The sequence below is a fragment of the Lampris incognitus genome, chromosome 5 (genome assembly GCF_029633865.1).
Source record: "Lampris incognitus isolate fLamInc1 chromosome 5, fLamInc1.hap2, whole genome shotgun sequence".
Taxonomy (NCBI): domain Eukaryota; kingdom Metazoa; phylum Chordata; class Actinopteri; order Lampriformes; family Lampridae; genus Lampris; species Lampris incognitus.
The window spans coordinates 55,858,855-55,882,788 of record NC_079215.1 but is presented as its reverse complement, the minus strand read 5'-3'; the positions used below and the strand labels follow the sequence as shown (position 1 = coordinate 55,882,788).

The following is a 23,934-nucleotide window of genomic DNA, read 5'->3' as shown; positions in this document are numbered from 1 at the left end:
GAGAGAGAGAGAGAGAGAGAGGGCGAGAGAGGTTTCAGGAGTGGTTTCAGTTCACGGTACTGTGCAGAGAAGCTACTTCCGGTCTCACACATCATGCACAGGTGTGCGAGCATGAGAACCCTCACACACACACACACACACACACACACACACACACACACACACACACACACAAGCAGAGGGTTGTGGGGTGTTGTGCCGTGTGTCCTACCGCTTAACGACAGCCTACTCTGGCGTCTTTACCGCCCAAACCTGCCGCCCGCCGTCCTACAGGCTGCAGCCGAGCTCTCCATTCCTCCATCGGGCCGTTTGGCTGCTCAGGCTTCAGCCACAGCTGTTATGGTCGTGCTATTTGAAACAGGCAGCTCTTCTCTCTCTCACACACACACACACACACACACACACACACACACACACACACACACACACACACACACACACAATACACACACACACACACACACAATACACACACAACACCTCCCCACACTTCCATTGTGTGCCGCTTCCCTCCACCCTCTCGGGGTGTAGCTACATGACGGCCTGCGCGGGGCAGAGGGGGCAGGCCGGCCGTCCAGCTGCAGCGCCGTCCCTCTGGGTAAGACAGCGAGAGGTCAGAGGCGCCTCCAGACCGTCACCCACTTCGCCGGGGCATCGCGGGCTCGTCCTCTCCCCGGCGCCGAGGGCTCGGCCCCGTCCTCTCCCCGGCGCCGAGGGCTCGGCCCCGTCCTCTACCCGGCGCCGGAGCCGTCCTCCTCTGCACCCGCCTTCCGCATGCGCGCTCGCCCCGGCCGTGAACGTAGAAATAAATCCTTTGTCCTTTGCGCGGACCCACCCCCACCCCCCCCCCACCACCCCCCACCACACACACACCCCATCACCGCTTTAGTCTAAAGCCTACGTCACACTTGAACTAAGCATGCCGGTGCTATTTTTAAAACCTAGAGTGCCTTTCCTGCGGCTTTTTTCGGAGCTCGGAGTTTTTCGAAGTATAACTGTGTCATTCTGACCCAGTTAGAGTTGTGTAACGCTCGACAACTCAGGGTTGCCGTGACGCTGTTGTCGGCGGGATGCTGAGCGGAACTCCGGCTCGAGAGAAGAACGCAAGATTATCGAAGCTGTTCCTCCTCTCGCTTGCTGCTCCTTCATCACCCGCTCCGCTCCACCCCTGGTAGGTTAAAGGTAGGCCTCATCACCCACTCCTCTACACCCTTGATAGGTTAAAGGTAGGCCTCATCACCCACTCCGCTACACCCCTGGTAGGTTAAAGGTAGGCCTCATAACCCACTCCGCTCCACCCCTGGTAGGTTAAAGGTAGGCCTCATAACCCACTCCGCTCCACCCCTGGTAGGTTAAAGGTAGGCCTCATAACCCACTCCGCTCCACCCCTGATAGGTTAAAGGTAGGCCTCATAACCCACTCCGCTACACCCCTGGTAGGTTAAAGGTAGGCCTCATAACCCACTCCTCTACACCCTGATAGGTTAAAGGTAGGCCTCACACCCACTCCGCTACACCCCTGGTAGGTTAAAGGTAGGCCTCATAACCCACTCCGCTACACCCCTGATAGGTTAAAGGTAGGCCTCATCACCCACTCCACTCCACCCCTGATAGGTTAAAGGTAGGCCTCATCACCCACTCCACTCCACCCCTGGTAGGTTAAAGGTAGGCCTCATCACCCACTCCGCTACACCCTTGATAGGTTAAAGGTAGGCCTCATAACCCACTCCACTCCACCCCTGATAGGATAAAGGTAGGCCTCATAACCCACTCCGCTCCACCGCTGATAGGTTAAAGGTAGGCCTCATCACCCACTCCACTCCACCCCTGATAGGATAAAGGTAGGCCTCATAACCCACTCCGCTCCACCGCTGATAGGTTAAAGGTAGGCCTCATCACCCACTCCACTCCACCCCTGATAGGTTAAAGGTAGGCCTCATAACCCACTCCACTCCACCCCTGATAGGATAAAGGTAGGCCTCATAACCCACTCCACTCCACCGCTGATAGGTTAAAGGTAGGCCTCATCACCCACTCCACTCCACCCCTGATAGGATAAAGGTAGGCCTCATCACCCACTCCGCTACACCCCTGATAGGTTAAAGGTAGGCCTCATAACCCACTCCGCTCCACCCCTGGTAGGTAAAGGTAGGCCTCATAACCCACTCCGCTACACCCCTGATAGGTTAAAGGTAGGCCTCATCACCCACTCCACTCCACCCCTGGTAGGTTAAAGGTATCACCCACTCCACTCCACCGCTGATAGGTTAAAGGTAGGCCTCATACCCACTCCTCTACACCCCTGATAGGTTAAAGGTAGGCCTCATAACCCACTCCGCTACACCCCTGATAGGTTAAAGGTAGGCCTCATAACCCACTCCGCTACACCCTTGATAGGTTAAAGGTAGGCCTCATAACCCACTCCACTCCACCCCTGATAGGTTAAAGGTAGGCCTCATCACCCGCTCCGCTCCACCCCTGATAGGTTAAAGGTAGGCCTCATAACCCACTCCGCTACACCCCTGATAGGTTAAAGGTAGGCCTCATCACCCGCTCCGCTACACCCCTGGTAGGTTAAAGGTAGGCCTCATCACCCACTCCGCTCCACCCCTGGTAGGTTAAAGGTAGGCCTCATAACCCACTCCGCTACACCCCTGATAGGTTAAAGGTAGGCCTCATAACCCACTCCGCTACACCCCTGGTAGGTTAAAGGTAGGCCTCATAACCCACTCCGCTACACCCCTGATAGGTTAAAGGTAGGCCTCATCACCCACTCCACTCCACCCCTGGTAGGTTAAAGGTAGGCCTCATAACCCACTCCGCTACACCCCTGGTAGATTAAAGGTAGGCATCATCATCCACTCCACTCCACCCCTGATAGGTTAAAGGTAGGCCTCATCACCCACTCCACTACACCACGGATGGGTTAAAGGTAGGCATCATCATCCACTCCTCTACACCCCTGGTAGGTTAAAGGTAGGCATAATCATCCACTCCACTCCACCCGATAGGTTAAAGGTAGGCATCATACCCACTCCACTACACCCCTGATAGGTTAAAGGTAGGCATCATACCCACTCCGCTACACCCCTGATAGGTTAAAGGTAGGCCTCATCACCTACTCCACTCCACCCCTGATAGGTTAAAGGTAGGCCTCATCACCCACTCCACTCCACCCCTGATAGGATAAAGGTAGGCATCATCACCTACTCCACTCCACCCCTGATAGGTTAAAGGTAGGCCTCATCACCCACTCCACTCCACCCCTGATAGGTTAAAGGTAGGCCTCATCATTCACTCAACTCCACCCCTCATAGGTTAAAGGTAGGCCTCATCACCCACTCCACTCCACCCCTGATAGGTTAAAGGTAGGCACCTTCTCCACTCCACCCCTGATAGGTTAAAGGTAGGCCTCATCACCCACTCCACTCCACCCCTGATAGGTTAAAGGTAGGCCTCATCATTCACTCAACTCCACCCCTGATAGGTTAAAGGTAGGCCTCATCACCCACTTTACTCCACCCCTGATAGGTTAAAGGTAGGCCTCATCACCCACTCAACTCCACCCCTCATAGGATAAAGGTAGGCGTCATACCCACTCCGCTACACCCCTGATAGGTTAAAGGTAGGCCTCATCACCTACTCCACTCCACCTCTGATAGGTTAAAGGTAGGCCTCATCATTCACTCAACCCCACCCCTCATAGGTTAAAGGTAGGCATCATCACCCACTCCACTCCACCCCTGATAGGTTAAAGGTAGGCATCAAGACGAGACCAGTTGACCAGTAGATGCCAGGGCTTGTAACCAGCACGTGCCACCCGATTCAACATTGCAACGATGTCTTAGTGGCAATTCAACACATATATGCAAATCTTCAAATGTGATGATATTATAAATATTGTGACTCCATATTACAGTTTTTTTCTTCAAGAATCAATCCTCTTACCCACGAAAAAATACGACAACTGCAACAGTCCAAAGAAAATGTACAACAAAATGCATTTACTTTAAAGCCCAATAAGTGCCCCAAAAAACTTGAAACACGAGGCTGCTCCCCTAAGTAAACGTTCAAACAATCAGAGATGTAGAAATAAAGACGTCAAACCTCCACGCAACGTGTGTTGATTGTGCTTTAACGTTGCAATTCGGGGTGGGGGCAGCAGTCTGGATAAGCTTGCCCACCCCTGGACTCGCCATATGCCTTTGCCTTCGCCACCTCTCGCACCGCGTCTCCCTGCACTCCTGTCCACTTTCCTCATCTCCCTGACGACCCCACTTCTTCCTTGCCACCCTCTTCCTCTGTACACCCTGTTTTCAGCAGCGGATCAGTGGTGTCCGACCCTGCTCCCGGAGAGCGACCGGGTTTCCCGCCAACCCTGATTTAAACACAGCTGATTCAATGAAGCAAGGTCTTGGTCAGGAGGTAGTAGTTAGTAGACTCGGGTGTGTTAAATTAGGGTTGGGGTGAAAAAACGGCAGGGTGGTAGCGCTCCAGGAGCAGGGTTGGACACCGCTGCAGTGGCGGAGGTTAGTAACTAGATGCTAACATCGCTAATGCTAACGCTAGCACAAACCGCTGTCAACCAGATGCTTGAGTCTTGATCAGAAAGCGCTGCACTGTCCAAGTCAAGCAACCTGCGGTGTTTCCAAGATGCTGGCCAGTGACGTAAACCTCTTAAGAGCAGGGACGTGTAAAGTAAAATGCGTGTTAAAATACAAAATAATCCCTCACGGAGGCTCGTGTTACACATATTTGTGAGAGTCATGACAATGGCAGGAATAGTTGGAAGAATTGCAAAGCCTTTCTCGAAAGACATTCTTGAGGTAATGTCTCGTGGTCTAATGCCCAGTCACACTGTGGACTGTGCTGCAGTGTGGGCCGCTGCAACTCAGGGATACTGCGAGGAACCTGCGGATCACACTGAACAAGGACACTCAGAACCGAGTGTGAGCTACACATCACAGTGGCGTGGCCCACGGTAGTAGTAGTAGTAGTAGTAGTAGTAGTAGAGCATGTGAGACAACCTTCTGTTGCACTAATTTCAAAAATTCAAAAGTTTAAAAAGCCAGCTAGTACTAAAGACAAACTGTTATTGGTATGAGATAAACACAAAGTTAAAATAAGAGATAAAAATCATTATGTACTAGCAAAGATAAAAGCTGACATGGGAAGACGGACTATTGCATTATGGAATTCATCTCAGTAACTCAATTCAGAACAGCATGGCAGCTGGATTGTTGATTGCAACAATTTAAGATTTAAATGTAGTTATCAAATTACTGTATTTTATTGTTAGTAGGTTTGCAGAGTGTTGATGTTACATGTGGACACATTATGATGAATATGTGTATATATGTAGGTACAATATGTGCCAATGTATGTAGATTAGGTCTAATGTCCCTATGTATGTATGTATGTATGTATGTATGTATGTATGTATGTATGTATGTATGTATGTATGTATGTATGTATGTATGTATGTATGTGAGATATGTGTTAACAATTATGTGTTGAATTATTTATGAATTATTGTATGTTTACATGTTCTTAATGTGGACTCTTGGAAGATTAGCCAGCGAGCTAAAAGAGATCCCAACAAATCAAATAAATCAAATATAGACAGCCGGACACAACTACGTCACAGTAAGGTTAGATAAAGCCTATGTATATTTGGAGATCTGAGTGACTTTTATCGTGAAATTCACTCTTGACGTTGTTCCTCCACGTGAGGTATTACGGTTCATATGGATTTAAAAAAAAAATAAACAATGGGATTTTTTTGGAAAAATAATTTAGGGCATTTGTAAACAACCGAGGGCTGTTTGCTTTTTAAGCCAGAATCTATTATTTATCTTAATTTCAGAAACCGAACAGACACCGGAAGCTTTGTAATTACGAAGTTTCACGGCCTTAGATTATAATGGCGGGCTATGGAGAAAAAAAAGGGCCTCTTTTGGCACCACTGTTGTCGCCCCCTGCAGGTTGAAATGCCCGCTGCAACGTTGACCCCCCCCCCCCTGCTGCAGCCGCAGCTGGTGCGTGGAAGCGCGGGTCATCTCAGCATGCACGCACTGACGTGCCGGCAGCGGAAGCGGAACAGGAAACGGACAAGGAACAGACACAACACGAGAAGCAGACAGCGGACGTCACGGGGGGACCGCATGACTCTAAGTTTAATAGAAATCACTTTCTTTTTTGCTTTAGAATTGAGGTTATAAAATCAAACAAAAACAAAAAAAACAGCATCTATCCATCCATCTTAAAAATGTGTCCTTCTTAGGAGAGGCCATGCTGGCGTTTAGTTGTGCTACTTGCACAGGAAAGACAACCTGACACTACAATGGTGGCCCCCGCATGTCTAAATATAGCGGCCGGGCCTGGCTGGTATCACCAGGGGGTAAACTGTTAGCTACGTACGCCATTGTGGCAGAGCCAATGGGAGGGAGGGACAGGCTTCGCCAGACGACTTGGACACACGGAGACATGGACGCAAACAGAAACAGTCCGTATGGTCTAATCATTTGTTTGTATGCTCAGCGAGACCCACCCGAGGTGTCTTTCCCCAGCCATCCCAGATGGCGAAATCGCTGCGGCCCGGACCCGTCCCGACACTTTCATCCGGCCCGCATACCGCGAGGAATGACGGCACTGGGGCGGTCCGCTCCTGTTTGCCCGATCTGGGCCAGAACCGAGCCATAGCAATGCCACATACTTGCCAATGGTGGCCCATATGTGTTTTGTGATATTTGGGCCATATTCGCCATTTACCACACGGGCCACTTCAGGGCCACATCCAGATGACATGTTGCCGAGAGCGCCGCATCTTTTCCAAAAAAAGGCCCACGTTTGATTTGGCACATTTGGGCCATATTTGCTATTACACATGTGGGCCACTTCAGGCTCACATCCGTTCTGTCAGGGCCAGAAGGAGGCCATCAGTGCCACGGCATTGCCTGAAGTGGCTCACATCCGGATGCTATCTGGGACGGACAAGCTCACGACAGCAGCATCGGTTGCTATGGCAACGCACTGAATTTAAAACTGCCTCTCTCTACGTCGGGATTTCTCGAGCGCGGAAAATGTAGACCGCAGAAGAAGTCTGTCCGCATACGCGGCGGCTCTCACGTTTAAAAGAGGTGTCTGCCGAACTTCCTCTGCAGATAGCCGGTGAGTTATGCGGGCCATATCCGCTGCAACACAACGCTCTCGCTCTCTCTCTCTCTCGCTCTCTGAGATGGACTTAAACACCGAGACCTCGAACTTATTCAGGAGGCGCCCTCCCTCCGTGTCACTCCCCCGAAGGCAGGCATCTGCTGGCTCATTGTGCTCCCATCTGCGATGAAGGGCTGGCGATTACAAACATCTAAAACAACAGGCGGAGACGGCCAACGTCCAGAAGAACACACAGACACTCCATTATACCCCTTTGTCCGGCTGACCGGTCCGGGTTCATCCGCACGCAGCCACAAAGCAAACAGCGGGTGCGTTGCATGACGGCAATGCAAACAAACAGCTCGGGCCTCCACCAGCCACGGGGGGAGAGAGATGTAGGGAAGGAGAAGAGGAGAAGGAGAAGGAGGAGATCCTGTGGCAAAAGCAGGGTGTCCAAGAGAGAGAGAGAGAGAGAGAGAGAGAGAGAGGGAGCTGAGACGAGGGGAAGACAACATAACCACCGGAGGCATAGTTGAGAGTAGGCCGGTCTTGAGTAATGCCCACACACTTGTGTAACATGAGGTTTCTGCAGCAGCAGAGAGAACAATGGAAGAGATGATTGCAAAAAAAAAAGAAAGAAGTTAAATCACAAGAGTTTGCATGAGGAAAGAGATGGGGGGGTGGGGGCGCAATGAGGAAGAGGGTGCAGAGCACAGTTCTTGCCCCCCGGACCGAAGGGGACTCACGTACAGGTCCGTCATGCTAAGTGCGACCTGTGAAATGACTTTCCTGCCACACAGCAGTCGTCATCAGGGAGCGAGTGCCTACACAGCAGAAGAGGATCCGGGTAGTCTGGGCTGCCCGCTGACGGGGGGGAGGGAGGGGGGGGGGGAGTCACCGCAGCAAGGCAGCATTCAGAGGCGACAACAAGTGCTGGCTGGGTAGTAGAGGTTTCTCACCTCCTCGTTGTGGCCATGCTTTTCCGCTAATCCCTGTCTGCATGTGTGAAGAAAGTCATCTCTGAAAACAGTACTAGTAGGGGACTCCCTGAGACGACACGCACACACGCCGGAAACAAAAGTGAGTGTGTGACATCAAACTTCGCCCGTCCTTTGAGACGCTACACCACGCGGTGTTTCACCGACGCCAAAACCGAAAACAAAATGACACGGCCGCCTTAAATGGTTCAAGAGCATCCATCCATCCATCCCCTATCCAAACCGCCGACCCCGCTCTCAGGGACGCTGCGGCCTATCCCGGCAGTCATTGGGCAGCAGGAGGGGAGACACCCTGGACAGGCCGCCAGAGGATGACCCGGGACGACCCCCAAGGTTGGACTGCCCCGGGGGCTCGAACCCAGGACCTCTTGCTGTGAGGTGACCATGCTAACCACTGCACCACCTTGCCGCCAGGTTTAAGAGCAACCAGTGTTTTATTTATTTTTATATGTATATGTGTGTGTGTGTGTGTGTGTGTGTGTGTGTGTGTGTGTGTGTGTGTGTGTGTGTATGTATGTATGTATGTATGTATGTATGTATGTATGTGTGTGTGTGTGTGTGTGTGTATGTATGTATGTATGTATGTATGTATGTATGTGTGTATGTGTGTATGTATGTATGTATGTACGAGTGTGCATGTATGTATGTATGTATGTATGTATGTATGTATGTATGTATGTATGTATGTGTGTGTGTGTGTATGTATGTGTGTATGTATGTACGAGTGTGCATGTATGTATGTATGTCTGTGTGTATGTATGAGTGTATGTATGTATGTATGTATGTGCATGTGTGTGTGCATGTATGTATGTATGTATGTATGTATGTATGTATGTATGTATGTGTGTGTGTGTATGTATGTGTGTATGTATGTACGAGTGTGCATGTATGTATGTATGTATGTATGTATGTATGTATGTATGTGTGTGTGTATGTATGTATATGTGTGTGTGTGTGTATGTATGTATGTATGTATGTATGTATGTATGTATGTATGTATGTATGTATGTATTTATGTATGAATGTATGAATGTATATATATTGTACTTATAAGTTTGGCCTCCTGGCTTAGCGGCATGTGTTCAGACTATATCGTTCCATTTACGCCCTTTTGCACTAACACCCAACCGTAGTGTACACTACCGTACACCCCATATGAATGCATATATTCAGCCCGACCCCACATTCCCGCCACACTCACAAGCACACCTCCCCCATGCACGAGACACGGTCTCCCTCTTTCTGAGGCAAGCTGTCGAAGCTAACCAGCCCAGATGTGTGCGTCTCCTCTACACGTCTGGCGCTAGCCTCCCGCCGTCACCATCCCGCTAGTCAGGTCATCCGACTTCTGCTTCATGTCCCTGCAGCCTGCCTATCAAAACAACCGTCCCCTCCGAACATTAACCCCGGGCGGTGAATCAAACAAGGCCGACACTTGGTTTACAGCACGGTGCCGTTGCCGCTGATGAGAAACACCACCTCCGCCGCAGAGAGCCCGGCTTCGCTCCCGCTCCTTTTTTCCATTGAGTCAGAGTCACACGGGCCTCCAAGCGACACCCGGGGAGCGCCGGGCCTGCCGGGCATGCGGCCTGCACAGCGACGTGGGACTCGGACCGGCGGAAACACTATAGACGCACGTCTGAGAGCGCATATCACCGATTATGGATGAGCACCCTTTCTCTTAAGCCAATACCCGGTTATTGCCCTGGGTTTCAAACCCCCAACCCCCCACACAGACACACACAGAGCAAGACCGGCACACGGGACAGGCCGTGACGGCCGGCCGCACTTGCCGCAGGACGTTACCCGGCGACCGCTAACGAGCGGCTTCCTCCGCAGCCCGAGACGGCCCACCAGACAAGGAATTCCCTTCACGTCGGCTACCGGCCTTCGCCGCCATGTGGGAGGCCTCGCCCTGACAGCGAGCGGAGCGGCGTGGGATGAGTGACAAGCGCGGCGTCGGGGTCCCCTGCGTGCCAGCTCGGGAACCCGACGCCCGGGAGCGCCGTATCCATTTCCCCCACGCTTCCCTGCCCCGGGCATACTTGCGAGGATAAGAGCTTGTTAATCCGGAGGTGAGATGAATGGCGGCACTGTGTGCGCTGGAAGGTGGGGGTGGGGCGGGGACCGGGACCCCAGAGGCAAGGCAACGCAGCACAAATACTGTGCTCAGTGTGTCCGCGCTCACACGTGGTACTCCGACAAAAACACACTTGTGGCCCTACTGTACAAGGAGAAGTGTGTCACGCTGCGACACCGACGAAGAAGTCATTAATTTTTTTTGGGGGGGGGGGCTCTACTGTTGTGCGTGTACCCCCCCCCGTTGGACGCACAACTCCGGACGTTGGTTGTTGTGAGCCCTTGCAGAACATCTTTCTTTTTTCCGCTCTGCGTTCCTTCAGCCGTGCTCGGCGAAGGCCTCGGAAGGCCGCCGCGTGTTTGTGTGAGAGGTGCTATGTAAATAAAGTTGAGCCGGGCGGAGTTAAGAGAGATGTCTCACGTCGGCGAAAGGGTGTCCGTTTGTTTATATGCATCCCCCGCGGAGGCTTGGGGGGGGGGGTGGGGGGGGGGTCAGGAGCCGCTTCCCGTGCCTGCGGCGACGCGGCCCTGCCGCGCTGATTTTGAAGGCCTCACCTTTAATGCGTAGGGCTTGAGAGACGGGACCGCCGCCGCCTTTCTGCCGGTGAGTCACATTTTCCGAGACGCACTCGTGCGTGCCTGGAAGAATGTGTGCTGGGAGGAGAGAACCTTCTAGACGAGCCGGAGGATCAGCCGGAGCATCACGGGCTACGAGGCCGCGCCGGGATGGCCGGGCACGCTGGCGGGAACCGGCCGCTCCGAGTTGAATTTTGCGATAACGTCAAGAATTTATGGTGCGCCGTAGCCAAAATGGACTCTCAGTACACTGTTACCATGACAATAGAAAATTATATTTTATATGTCATACCAGAAGTGGATTACCAAGTGGAAAGAGGGCTTTCAGATGCAACGTGACTCTGTCTTGGCATAAATCTCTGTTTTTAACAGTCATGCAGGACTCTCTGCTTCTGACTTTACCTGTCTGGCTGCCTTGGCATGGTGCTGTGCAGGCGTTCAGACCGGCATGGTGCTCTGCCGGGGGGTCACACTGGCATGGTGCTCTGCCGGGGGGTCAGACTGGCATGGCGCTGGCTGTGCCAGGCGTTCAGCCTAAAATGGTGCTGCGCCAGGCAGTTAGACTGGCATGGTGCTGTGCCGGGCAGTTAGACTGGCATGGTGCTGTGCCAGACAGCCAAACTGGCATAGTGTGCCAAGCGATGAGACTGGCATAGTGCTGTGCCAGGCGGCCAGACCGGCATTGTGCTATACCAGGTGGCCAGACTGGCATGGTACTGTGCCAGGCAGTCAGACTGGCATGATGCTATGCCAGGCAGTCAGACCAGCATGGTACTGTGCTGGGCATTCAGACTGGCATGGTGCTGTGCCAGGCAGTCAGACCAGCATGGTACTGTGCTGGGCATTCAGACTGGCATGATGCTGTGCCGGGTGGCCAGACCGGCATTGTGCTATACCAGGTGGCCAGACTGGCATGGTATTGTGCCGGGCGGTCAGACTGGCATGGTACTGTGCCAGGCATTCAGACTGGCATGGTGCTGTGCCAGGCAGCCAGACCGACATGGTACTGTGCTGGGCATTCAGACTGGCATTGTGCTATACCAGGCGGTCAGACCGGCATGGTACTGTGCCAGGCAGTCAGACCGGCATGGCACTGTGCTGGGCATTCAGACTGGCATGGTGCTGTGCCAGGCAGTCAAGACTGGCCTGCTGACAGGCACAACACACATCCAGCAGCACTGTGCTGGTTCACACCATAGATCATACAGGCATGTGTCCAATCTAATCAATGTTACCACAAGACACAGTATTTTTAAACAGATGCATCAGAAATGTGTGCTCCAAATTAAGTAAACTAAACTAAAATGAAGGTTCTGTCATTTCACCACTGCTAACTAAGTGCCTATCCAAACACGCCCCACCTTAACCAGCCCTGCTGGGCCGTTTAAACACTAACAACAATCCACCGCCTGTTTGGTCTGAGGATGACCCATCCTGTTCCTTTTCTGAAAAAGTCTACTGTAAAATCACATTTAAAACCTTAAAACAACTCATATTTACTTTTGTTTTGCTGCTTTAATTTTATTGTCGAGTGACCAAATGATAATGATATAATAAATATAATAATAATTACATTTATATAGTGCTTTTCTAGACACCCAAAGCGCTGATATGATATTGATATGATAATGATAGTTTAATGCTATAGTTTCATGCTATAGTTTGTTATAGTTTTATGCTATAGTTTTATGCTATAGTTTCATGTTATAGTTTCATGCTATAGTTTGTTATAGTTTTATGCTATAGTTTAATGTCATAGTTTCATGCTATAGTTTTATGCTATAGTTTCATGCTATAGTTTGTTATAGTTTTATGCTATAGTTTCATGCTATAGTTTGTTATAGTTTTATGCTATAGTTTTATGCTATAGTTTAATGTTATAGTTTCATGCTATAGTTAGTTACAGTTTTATGCTATAGTTTTATGTCATAGTTTCATGCTATAGTTTCATGCTATAGTTTGTTATAGTTTTATGCTATAGTTTCATGCTATAGTTTGTTATAGTTTCATGCTATAGTTTCATGCTATAGTTTGTTATAGTTTCATGCTATAGTTTCATGCCATAGTTTGTTATAGTTTCATGCTATAGTTTAATGCTATAGTTTGTTATAGTTTTATGCTATAGTTTAATGCTATAGTTTGTTATAGTTTAATGCTATAGTTTTATGTTATAGTTTCATGCTATAGTTTTATGGTATAGTTTCACGCTATAGTTTGTTATAGTTTTATGCTATAGTTTAATGTTATATTTTCATGCTATAGTTTAATTCTATGCTATAGTTTAATGTTATAGTTTGTTATAGTTTTATGCTATAGTTTTATGTTATAGTTTCATGCTATAGTTTCACGCTATAGTTTGTTATACTTTTATGCTATAGTTTAATGTTATATTTTCATGCTATAGTTTAATTCTATATTTTTATGCTATAGTTTGTTATAGTTTTATGCTATAGTTTTATGTTATAGTTTCATGCTACAGTTTCACGCTATAGTTTGTTATAGTTTTATGCTATAGTTTAATGTTATATTTTCATGCTATAGTTTAATTCTATAGTTCTATGCTATAGTTTAATGTTATAGTTTTATGCTATAGTTTAATGTTATAATTTCATGTTGCAGTTTAATGCTATAGTTTAATGCTATAGTTTAATGTTATAGTTTCATGCTATAGTTTGTTATAGTTGTATGCTATAGTTTTATGCTAGTTTCATGTTGTAGTTTCATGTTAGTTTCCATCTATAGTTTGTTATAGTTTTATGCTAGTTTAATGTTATAGTTTCATGCTATAGTTTGTTACAGTTTAATACTATAGTTTAATGTTATAGTTTAATGCTATAGTTTAATGCAATAGGACTGAAAGAAAAACATTCATTAAGTTCCCAATCACCAGCTGTGCACTGTGAGAGTTCATGAGCATTCATGTAAGCAGATAAGACTCAGCCTCCCACAACCCTGCTGGCTGCGAGTTAGTCAGCGCTTCAGCAAAATTAGCATTTCTGGACAGCGTCAAAACAACGTGACCCACATCGATTATGTCCCTCCCACTCTCATCACCCCAATAAATGGAGAACGTGTGTGTGTGTCCTCCTTCTTGTTCAGCAGCATTTCTATGGACAAACTGGAGTTTTTAACCATCAGCTCATCAGTGGGAAGATGGCGGCGGCGCGGGAAGGGGGAAGGTTTGACTTACTGGGAAGATGGCGGCGCCAACTCGCGCTGGCTGCGGCCTGCACCAGTGGCGACTATGCAGCGCCTTTGTCCACGTCTGTGTGAGTTTGTATCTTCGTGTGATTTTTAAAAAAATTATTATTATTATTATTATTATTTTGTTCGTCGATTCTTTTCGTTTAACGGCTAGGAGAGCGCACGGCCCTTTGCGGAGCGGTACGGCCCCTGCCCGGAGCTGCGCCCGAGGAGGAAACACCGAGGGCGGTCTGACAGGACGCGGAAGCGGGGCAGGCTAAGCTAACTGCTAGCCCATGCTGACCGGAAGTTCCGGCAGTCTTCCTGGTTGGCCTTCGTTCTCTGGAAGGAGGGAGTTTTGGACTGTGTTGCACTGGGTGGACTGTGTTGTTAACTGTTTGTGTTTTTTTTTCCTCCTTTGTTCTCTCTGTTTTTGTATATTTTTGGTGGCGTCGTTTTTGGGAAAATTTTGATGCTTTTTTATTTTATTTTATTTCTCACTGCTGTGGGCAACGAAATTCCGTTTCTTTGCGTATGCAAGCGCATGTAAGAAATGACAATAAATGGTTCCCGATTCCAGAGTCCGCACACTTTTACAAAGCGAGGACATTTTGGCTCGCGCTCCTTCTGCAAGGGTCTATTTTTAGGGTTAGGAGTTGGGTTTAAGGTTAGGGTTAGAATGAGCATTAGGTTAAGGGTTAAGGGTTAAGGACTAGGGGATGAATGTAGTCAATGAGGGTCCTATATAGAAAAACAAAGGTGTGTGTGTGTGTGTGGGGGGGGGTCATATCTAAGCAGAATGAACCCCACACTGGTCCCACACATAATTATTTCACCTTTTTGACCCCAGAAATAGACAACATCCAGACATCCAGGATAGGTTCAATAAACACAGACTCGCCACCGCTTTGCAGCAGCAGCAGCAGCAGGATGTGTGCAGGGTTTCAGCATGGGGGCTGCAGGTCTCCTGCACAGCATGATAGGGGTCGTGTTCCTGTTTGACCAGAGACCCTGAGATGATGGCTTTCCTGTGCACAGACGCAGCGCGGAGTCTGCGTTGCACTGCGAGGTGGTATTTATCTGAGGGGAACAGCAAGCAGCAGCTCTCCCGCATGGGTTGATAGCAGCGACGGTTTAGCGGCACAGCAGTTGAGCCCTTGGAAGTGGAAAACGATCAGTGACACGAGCTGCTTGAGCACAACGCCACCCTGCATCCTCCTGACAAGTCCCCCCCCCCTCCTCCTCCTCCTCCTCCTCCTCCTCCCAAATCACAAGAACGCATGAGCACGAGCAACCCCCCTTAGTAAGTACGGCGCTCTGCAGTCAGCGCGTGGCTTCCACTTCCTTCCCCTCTGCACGGCGACTGATAACGCCACAGCAACAGGCCCTGCGCGGGAAATCACGCACAGCTGCTCGGCAAGCACAACACCACAGCGAGCGGAGAAAGACACAATGCAGTAGGTGGGGGGGGGGGAGAGGTTTTCCCCATACCTGACTGCCAAAGGACACCCGGATTCTTGTTAGTCATTTTCTCTTTTCCGTCACCTCCAGACAAATGTGCTCTTTGCACTTATGTGAAGCTGCGCCGAGAGGTGTGTAAGTTGAACCCCAAAGGCCTCACAGACAAAGGAGACCCAGGCAGGTCCGCGTGGGCGTCGTGCACGTCATGTTGATGCACTGTTTGCTTTTCGCTTTACCTACAAGCCCCAAGGTGGAACAGCATTGCAGCAGTGAAGCTCGGCGTGTGTGTGTGTGTGTGTGTGTGTGTGTGTGTGTGTGTGTGTGTGTGTGTGTGTGTGTGTGTGTGTGTGTGTGTGTCTTCGAATGCATCCTTGCAGGAGCACCAACACGAGGCCTCTTGCACAGTCACATCCTCTGTCACCACACCACGTAGGACCGCGTTACGGTGGGTCACCTGGTTCTGCCGGGGCCCTGCAACGCACCGAGCCGTCACTCGGGTTCCGGCGGCGCATTTGCGTTGCAAACCGCGCGTGCTCTCTCGCCTCCCACCCCGGGCTCGCGGATGTGCAGCGGAACGACGGCCAAAAGAGATCGTCTAGTCTCGGGAAACCGCGTCTAGGACACGGACCCGACTCCAATCACAACGGGTGAGTTACGACTTGGCAGCGGCCTGTCAGATCAACAGGTGCCACCGGAGTTTCTGACAACAGCGGGCGGACTATAGCCTCCGCGCGGAACGGGGGGGGGGGGTAAATGTACTCACACGAAGGCATGGTAGATGAACGCCCAGGCTCGCGGTCTCTCCAGCACGTTGTACAGGTAGTTCTGCAGCCTCCGGTAGCGCACGTTCCTCCGGCCGCTCTGCGCGCTGTACACGAGCGGCTTGCCGAGCAGGCTGAGGCGGGCTCCCTGCTTCCCCCGCAGGCTCTCCGAGCCGCCCGCGACCGTGGCGCAGGAGGCGGACAGCAAGCCGTCCGCCACGTTGTTCGTCATCCTTCGCCCGGACTCCACATCCTTCAAGCCGTAACCTTCGGTTCGGTGCCCCGGCGATGTTCTCATCCAGAGCCCGGCGCCGGCGCCGCCGCCGCCGCCGCCGCCGCCGCCTTCATCTCCGCTGTGGTTGCGGGGCATGGCATCACCGAGGCGGACGGTATGAGCGCCCGGGTCCTTGCGAGCATGCGTGACCGAGGCTTGTTAAAAAGTGCGCCCTATAAACGAGGGAATTAAACTCGCCAGGCTCACTTCGCGGTCACCAGTGTTAGAACGGGAAGCATTGCCAAGACGAGGCGAACTGTTTCTCTCTCTCTCCCCCCCCACACCTCCCCTCCTCCCCCCCCCCGTCACAGTTTGACCGCCCTCTTCCCCTTCTTGCATCAACCTCACGCACGCTTCACCCGCGACCTCCGCCACGGCCACGGCCGCGCGTAATTCTAACCGCCGCGCCGTGATCCCGGGGGGGGGGGGAGGCGAGCCGCACCACCCGGGTGCCGTGCGCGCACAGGAGCGGACTCGAGTCCGCGGTTCTCGAGTCCCCCCTCTGCTTTCGCTCCTCCGCGGCAGCACCGCCTGTTGCTTCGGCCGAACGGCAGATGCGCGTCGCGCCGCGGACGCGTCCGGCTGACTTCTCGCCCCGAGCCTCTCGTTACGTGCACGGGGACAGAGAATGGGGGGGAGGAGGGGGGGGGTTGAAAACAATCTGATTTGTTCGCTCAGTTTGAATGAAGACGTGACATAAAGCGTGACATCCTCACAGCGTCCGTGTCGGGATGCTGGGGCGGTGGGCTGATATAGCACCCCGGAGTGGGTCTTTACGGTCATTTCCCCCTCCTCCGGGCTGCGGAGGTGTGGGTGGTGTCCCCCACAGCGCAAAGTCCGGGGACCTCGCTTAAAAACGTGGCTTCCGGTCAAAAAAGCGCAGCCTTCCGCCCATCTCACCTCTGCACCATGGACCAGTCGCCGGCCAGTAACACACACAACTTGACACGAAGTCAAGACTCGAAGTCAGCTTGCAAGAGTCGAAAAGCCGACGTGATGGGTGACATAACTCGTCATCATCCTCATCATCCTCCTCCTCCTCCTCATCATCATGTCACCTGCGTTGCATCATATGCCGTTGATGCCACAACACCGCGGTCATGTGTGAGAGAGGAGGGCTCGTGTCACCGATCAGCCGCCCTGCGGTTATGAATAACGAGCAGCTCGCGGGGCTGAAGTGTGGTAAAGGTCGGTGACACCGTCCTCTACTCACGGCCAGCCCGCAACCCACGCGGAAACCTGCGCGACGCCGCGTGCGCCTGTGTTGCGTTATCTCGCGCACGCACGCCCTGTCGTCACTCCATAAAAATAATAAAAAAGAAACGATTGACACATCGCGTTCATATTCAACATTTGCACGTCGAGTAAAATGCCAAAAAATAAGCCCCACAACGTTTCAGTGATGTCCCGTCTCCCCACGGCCCGTCTTTTGACAGAACTACGCCATCTGCCGGTTGCCGGTTGTTACGACACCACGGCGTGAGGCGGTTTGCGTTTTTGATGGCCCGTGACGTGCGCTGCCAAGGCCACGCTACTCAAATGCCCTGTGCTGTGACGTGTTGTGACGGCTTCCGGTGTCCGGCTCGTGAATCTCATCACGCGTGTTGGAAACAAATAAACAGAAAAAGATCTCATATGACGTATGACGAAGTCACGTTTCAGAGACTCGAATACTGGAAAATGTCAGCGACCATCATACAGCCGACACGGCTCACCTCTTTTCTTTTTTTTGGATCACACTCTTAAATAAAAACCAGTCTCGTTTTGGGGCCCTTTCGGGTCTTCAGCCGCGTCTTTCTTCCTACAGATGTGCTGTAATGATCGGTGTGACTTATGGCCTCCTTTGATGGATTACTCCACTTGCTGGGAGCTGCGTGGGGATTTATATGGTGGCCGGTGTCGTGGTCTCGTATGATCTGTGGCTCTCTCCCCCCACCGTTGTCCGTATTCCTGCTCCCAAGCCAGCTCCCGGAGGGAGTCCCGACGGGGCCCAGGGGCCAGGAGCTGCTCACCAGCTAGGCTGATGGAGGGCACCTCAGATTGCCTACAGATGTGATTTCGGGGGGGGCCCTCTGCTTACTTAACAAGAGGATGTGGAGCATAAATCTCCCAAGGCAGCGTGTCATATATGAGGCTGCACATGAGGCCACGCTGGTGCAGCTTCCCCTTGCGTGAGACGTGTTGCAGGGGAAGCTGGAGACTGGTAGATGCTTTGTGTCACGCACCACAACGGCGTTCTTCTTCTGTGGTGACACCCGCAACCCCCTTCCCCTCCACCGAAAACTATTCTCAACCGCTTACGTTTTCTATATATAATGGTTATCTAAACTTCCTGTTGGGTTGTCAGGCCAGTGTGGAGGGCGAGACACTGCCGCCCAGTAACCATATGTGACAGACTCAGTCCTACCAGGACACCAGCACCGACAGGGGACACCCTTCCCTACACCGTTACGGATCCTTCAGGGACCGCTGAACACAAATGAGACTAGCAGACAGAAGCAGGGACCTCTAACCTGTGACCTATTTTACAGCCCACATTTCCTTTCAGGGCTCTTTCTTTTTTTACATTGGTACAACGATCCGATAAAAAAGTCAAATGAATTTATCACTGGAAACTGAGACAGCAGAGGACAGAGGAGAAAGGCCAACTGTGTTGCAGCTGACAGATAACCATCACAACCCACATTCAGAAACAGCCAGATAGTACTGAACGCTGGCCTCCTCCTGGCGTGCGAGTCTTTTGCAGCGGTGAAGTCGTCACGTCGTGAGCTGCTGTAGGGACACGTCACTGCAACTCTAACGGCAGTAAAGCGGTTTGTTTCATTTGGCCATTTGAAAACTGAGGTTTTCAGCTCAGTATGACACTTCCATATTAGGTCCTAGTTTGTTTTCTATTACAGCCTACACTGGTGAGATCAAATTACTCTGTCTCTCTCTCTGTCTGTCTGTCTGCCTGTATGCATTTGTGTGTCTGTCTTTGTCTGTCTGTCTGTGTTTCTGTGTAACTGTCTGTGTATCTGTCTGTCTCTCTACCTGTCTGTGTGTGTGTCTGTCTGTCTATCTTTGTCTGTGTGTGTGTCTGTTTTTCTGTCTGTCTGCCTATTGGTGTGTCTGTGTAACTGTCTGTCTCTCTGTCTGTCTGCCTACCTGTCTGTGTGTCTGTCTGTCTGCCTGCCTGTCTGTGTGTGTGTGTGTCTGTCTGTAAGCGGTTTGAGTGGCTGTTGCAGCTAGAAAAGCGCTAGGAAAATGCAACTTGATTGATCTGTGTCTGTGTCTGAGTGTATCTGTCTGTCTGTGTGTCTGAGTGTGCCTGTCGGTGTGTCTGTCTGCCTTTCTCTCTGTCCGTCTGTCTGTGTCTTTCTGAGTGTGTCTGTCTGTGTGTCTATCTGCCTTTCTCTCTGTCTGTCTGTCTGTCTGTCTGTCTGTCTGTCTGTCTGTGTGTCTCTGTCTGTCTGTCTGTGTGTCTTCCCCTTCATGTCAGAGTTTTGTGTGTGTGTGTGTCTTTCTCTCTGTGTCTGTCCTTCTCGCTGTGTCTCTCTGTGTGTCTGTCTGTCTGTCTTTCCCTTCATGTCAGAGTTTTGTGTGTGTGTGTGTCTTTCTCTCTGTGTCTGTCCTTCTCGCTGTGTGTCTCTCTGTGTGTCTGTCTGTCTGTCTTTCCCTTCATGTCAGAGTTTTGTGTGTGTGTGTGTCTTTCTCTCTGTGTCTGTCCTTCTCGCTGTGTGTCTGTCTGTCTGTCTTTCCCTTCATGTCGGAGTTTTGTGTGTGTGTGTGTGTGTGTGTGTGTGTGTGTGTGTGTGTGTGTGTGTGTGTGTGTGTGTGTGTGTGTCTCTCTCTCTCTGGGCGTCTGTCTGTGTCTGTCTGTCTTTCCCTTCATTTCGGAGCTGTGTGTGTGTGTCTGTCTTTCTCTCTGTCTGTGCCTCTCTGTGTCTGTCTGTCTGCCTGTGTGTCTGTCTTTCTCTCTGTATCTCTCTGTGTGTCTGTCTGTCTGTCTGTGTGTCTTTCCCTTCATGTCAGAGTTTTGTGTGTGTGTGTGTGTCTCTGTGCGTCTGTCTGTGTCTGTCTGTCTTTCCCTTCATTTCGGAGTTGTGTGTGTGTGTGTGTCTGTCTTTCTCTCTGTGTCTGTCTTTCTCTCTGTGTCTGTGTCTCTGTGTCTGTCTGTCTTTCCCTTCATTTCGGAGTTGTGTGTGTGTGTGTGTGTGTGTGTGTGTGTGTGTGTCTTTCTCTCTGTGTCTGTCTTTCTGTGTCTGTCTTTCTCTCTGTGTCTGTGTCTCTGTGTCTGTCTGTCTTTCCCTTCATTTCGGAGTTGTGTGTGTGTGTGTGTGTGTGTGTGTGTGTGTCTTTCTCTCTGTGTCTGTCTTTCTGTGTCTGTCTTTCTCTCTGTGTCTGTGTCTCTGTGTCTGTCTGTCTTTCCCTTCATTTCGGAGTTGTGTGTGTGTGTGTGTGTGTGTGTGTGTCTTTCTCTCTGTGTCTGTCTTTCTGTGTCTGTCTTTCTCTCTGTGTCTGTCTTTCTCTCTGTGTCTGTGTCTCTGTGTCTGTCTGTCTTTCCCTTCATTTCGGAGTTGTGTGTGTGTGTGTGTGTGTGTGTGTGTGTGTGTGTGTGTGTGTGTGTGTGTGTGTGTGTGTGTCTTTCTCTCTGTGTCTGTCTTTCTGTGTCTGTCTTTCTCTCTGTGTCTGTGTGTCTGTCTTTCTCTCTGTGTGTCTCTGTGTGTCTCTGTGTGTCTCTGTGTGTCTCTGTGTGTGTCTTGTCCTTCAAGTCGGGGTCGTCTGTGTCCATACTTGTAAGAGACAGATGTGAGCTGGTAGTGAGGGCAGGGTGGGTTGAGTTTATGGGACCAGCAGCAATATTATCTTTCCCACAAGCAGGACCACATCTCGCTGGCAGCAGGTCCAACTTTTCCTGGCTGACCCGCTGACATTATGTTCAAGGTAACTGCGGGCAGAGTGAAAGTTAGAAAAACACAAACTGGACATGTATTTCAGTACGGAGGTACCGGGGTGGACCACCGGGGGCAAAGAGGACAACTAAAAGACAAGTTGTCTTCCACACATTCTTCTTTTTATTTGGAAATAATAAAAATGAACTTTTTCTCTTTTTTTCTTTTTTAAATAGAAAACATACACATCATTTGAGCCACATCTGTTATACAAACAAGAAATGTTGCAGTGAATTCTTTTTTTTCCCCCAATTTCCTTTTTTTTCTCTCCAGTGGAACACGTAAATTGTAAACAATCAGCTTCTTTTCTTTTTTCTTTTTTTTTCTCCAGATAATACTGACAAAGGAAAAGAAAACGAGCCTCACCGGACGAAGAAACGAAAAGTCGACTTCTTAGTAAGTAGGGCTTAGCATGGCGAGGGCTCGGCATCGGATCTGAAGCGCAACGCAGTGTTTTACACGACGGCTTTAGTGGGCGGTACACCGCTACGTAACACGGGTTTCGGCCACTTCCGGGCGCGGGTTGCGTTACTCCGCCCCGGAAGTGACGCTCGGCGACTGACGAGTTCCGCTCGAGTCCGTTACTCGAACAGCGCGCAACTTTGGCGCCTTCGCGAAGGCCGCTCAAATCCGGGACTGGTTGTCGAAATAGTAACAGTGGCACGACTCTGCGCGCCCTCTCTGTCTATAATAGCTTCCACGTGTTGGAAATCGTCGTTAAAACACAATTCGCTTCTCCCATAGAGGTGGATCTGATTTATACACACTTATTTGTACATGATCTCAGCCCCTTAGAGGTAAACTGTGACGTGGGCCAGAAGTAAAGGGGGGGGTGGGCTGTGAGGTCTGCTCAGTGCTACTGTACAGTACAGTACATCTTCCACAGCGTTAAGAAAAGACATCAATGTAATCTCGGGAAACGGCCGTTTAAGAGACATTCAGCACCGGAATGAGAGACGTGGACCAGACTGTGGCTGATTTCAGGAGTCTTTTGCATGATGGGGATGGCTTCGGTTTCTCGGGTTTTTCATGTCTTTTGATATTCAAGTACGAGCAAACTGTACAACTGCATGCAACATACAAGCGGGCCTACGGTATGTGGAGCTAACTCACGTATGTAGTTCGATATCTTTTGTCTGTAGCTGTTTCACTTCACACAAAACACAAAAAGTAAACTGAAAAAAAAATGTGCATGCAGCTTGGAACAGGTTCCAGAGTCATGCTGCCCCTCCTCCTCCTCCTCCTCTTCCTCTTCCGGGTGGGGGGAGGAGTCTACGGGCCAAACCGAGGATGAGCTGTGTGGCGTTTGGGTCCTGACCGATCCGCTCGAGGTCGGTTATTTTAACATTCGCAGAGACGCGCGAGGGGAAACTGCGCGCGCGACCCTTATTCGTTTTTCAAAATCCGGACCAAAATAATAATAAAAAAAATTAAAAATGAACCCAAGATGGGATAAATGCCTTTTTTCTGGTTTTGTTTCTTTTTTTTTTGCAAAAAGTTAAACTTTTTTCTTCTTTTTTTTTTGTAAAAAAATCAAGCTCTTGTGCTTGTGTTTTAAATCTCAAAATAATTTCAACGGAAGTTTGGATAAACGTCTTAAACCGTGTGCTAGGGCCGGGGAAACGTACTCCCCCAAACGCTGCAAAAACCAAAGATATATCAACCAACCTTGTTCTCGTGTGGGTGAACAAAGATTTATTTTTTTTCTCTATTTTCTTTACAGTGACGTGATACCCTCGTGATAGTTCAAAGTGACGTAAACTATCTTTTAATGGTCAGCCTCCTGCGAGGCCTAATATACATCTATACAAAGACGACCGAACTGGACTCCCTGCCAGCGGTGGAACGAAGAAAACAAAGATGCACGCTAATCTCATTGTCAAGTGTAAAAATCTAAGCTGCATCATCATCATCATCATCATCATCATATAGTCCCCTTGCATTACATTTGCTGACATTTAACTTATTTTGTTTTTCACTTGGTTTTTTTTGTTTTTTTGTTTCCCTCCATGCACACATCAGACTGACAACATAACATGGACCTTGTACACGTAGTAAAAACATCTTGTGCCAGAAAGAACAAAGAACAACAACAAGGCGTAAAACACAAAAAAAAATAGCGTGGCTTCAAACCAGCCATGGTAAACATATTCAAAATGGGATCTTGCGACAGACGGAAGGACCGGCGGTGTGGCTCCAAGGTCGAGGCACCAGAAGAAGGCCCTGTGCTTCCCACACTTACCGACCCCCAAGGAAGCACCCTGCCCCGGGCGCACAAGTTCCTGGCAGTCTGCTTGGGTTCTGGAGGAGGCCACTGCGGAGAAAATGTGATTCCTCCACCTGTAGGTGTGGAAGTGGATGACCGCTGTCTCCCAGTCCATACATTCCAATGCTTACATACATTTCTTTTGTTGTTTGTTGATTCGGTTGAGAGCCGCCCCGCTTCCTCGGATCCTGTGTGTCTAACGCGTGCCATTTGTCTTTTCGTTCCGAAAGCAGTGTTGGCCACCGCGT

At 50.2% G+C, this 23,934-nt stretch overlaps 1 pseudogene; it reads right to left on the bottom strand.

Moving 5' to 3' along the window:
• The window catches only part of LOC130113054 (potassium voltage-gated channel subfamily KQT member 5-like), a 210,272-nt pseudogene extending 193,690 nt beyond the window's left edge, over positions 1-16,582 (bottom strand).
• Positions 16,583-23,934: the final 7,352 nt, after the last annotated feature.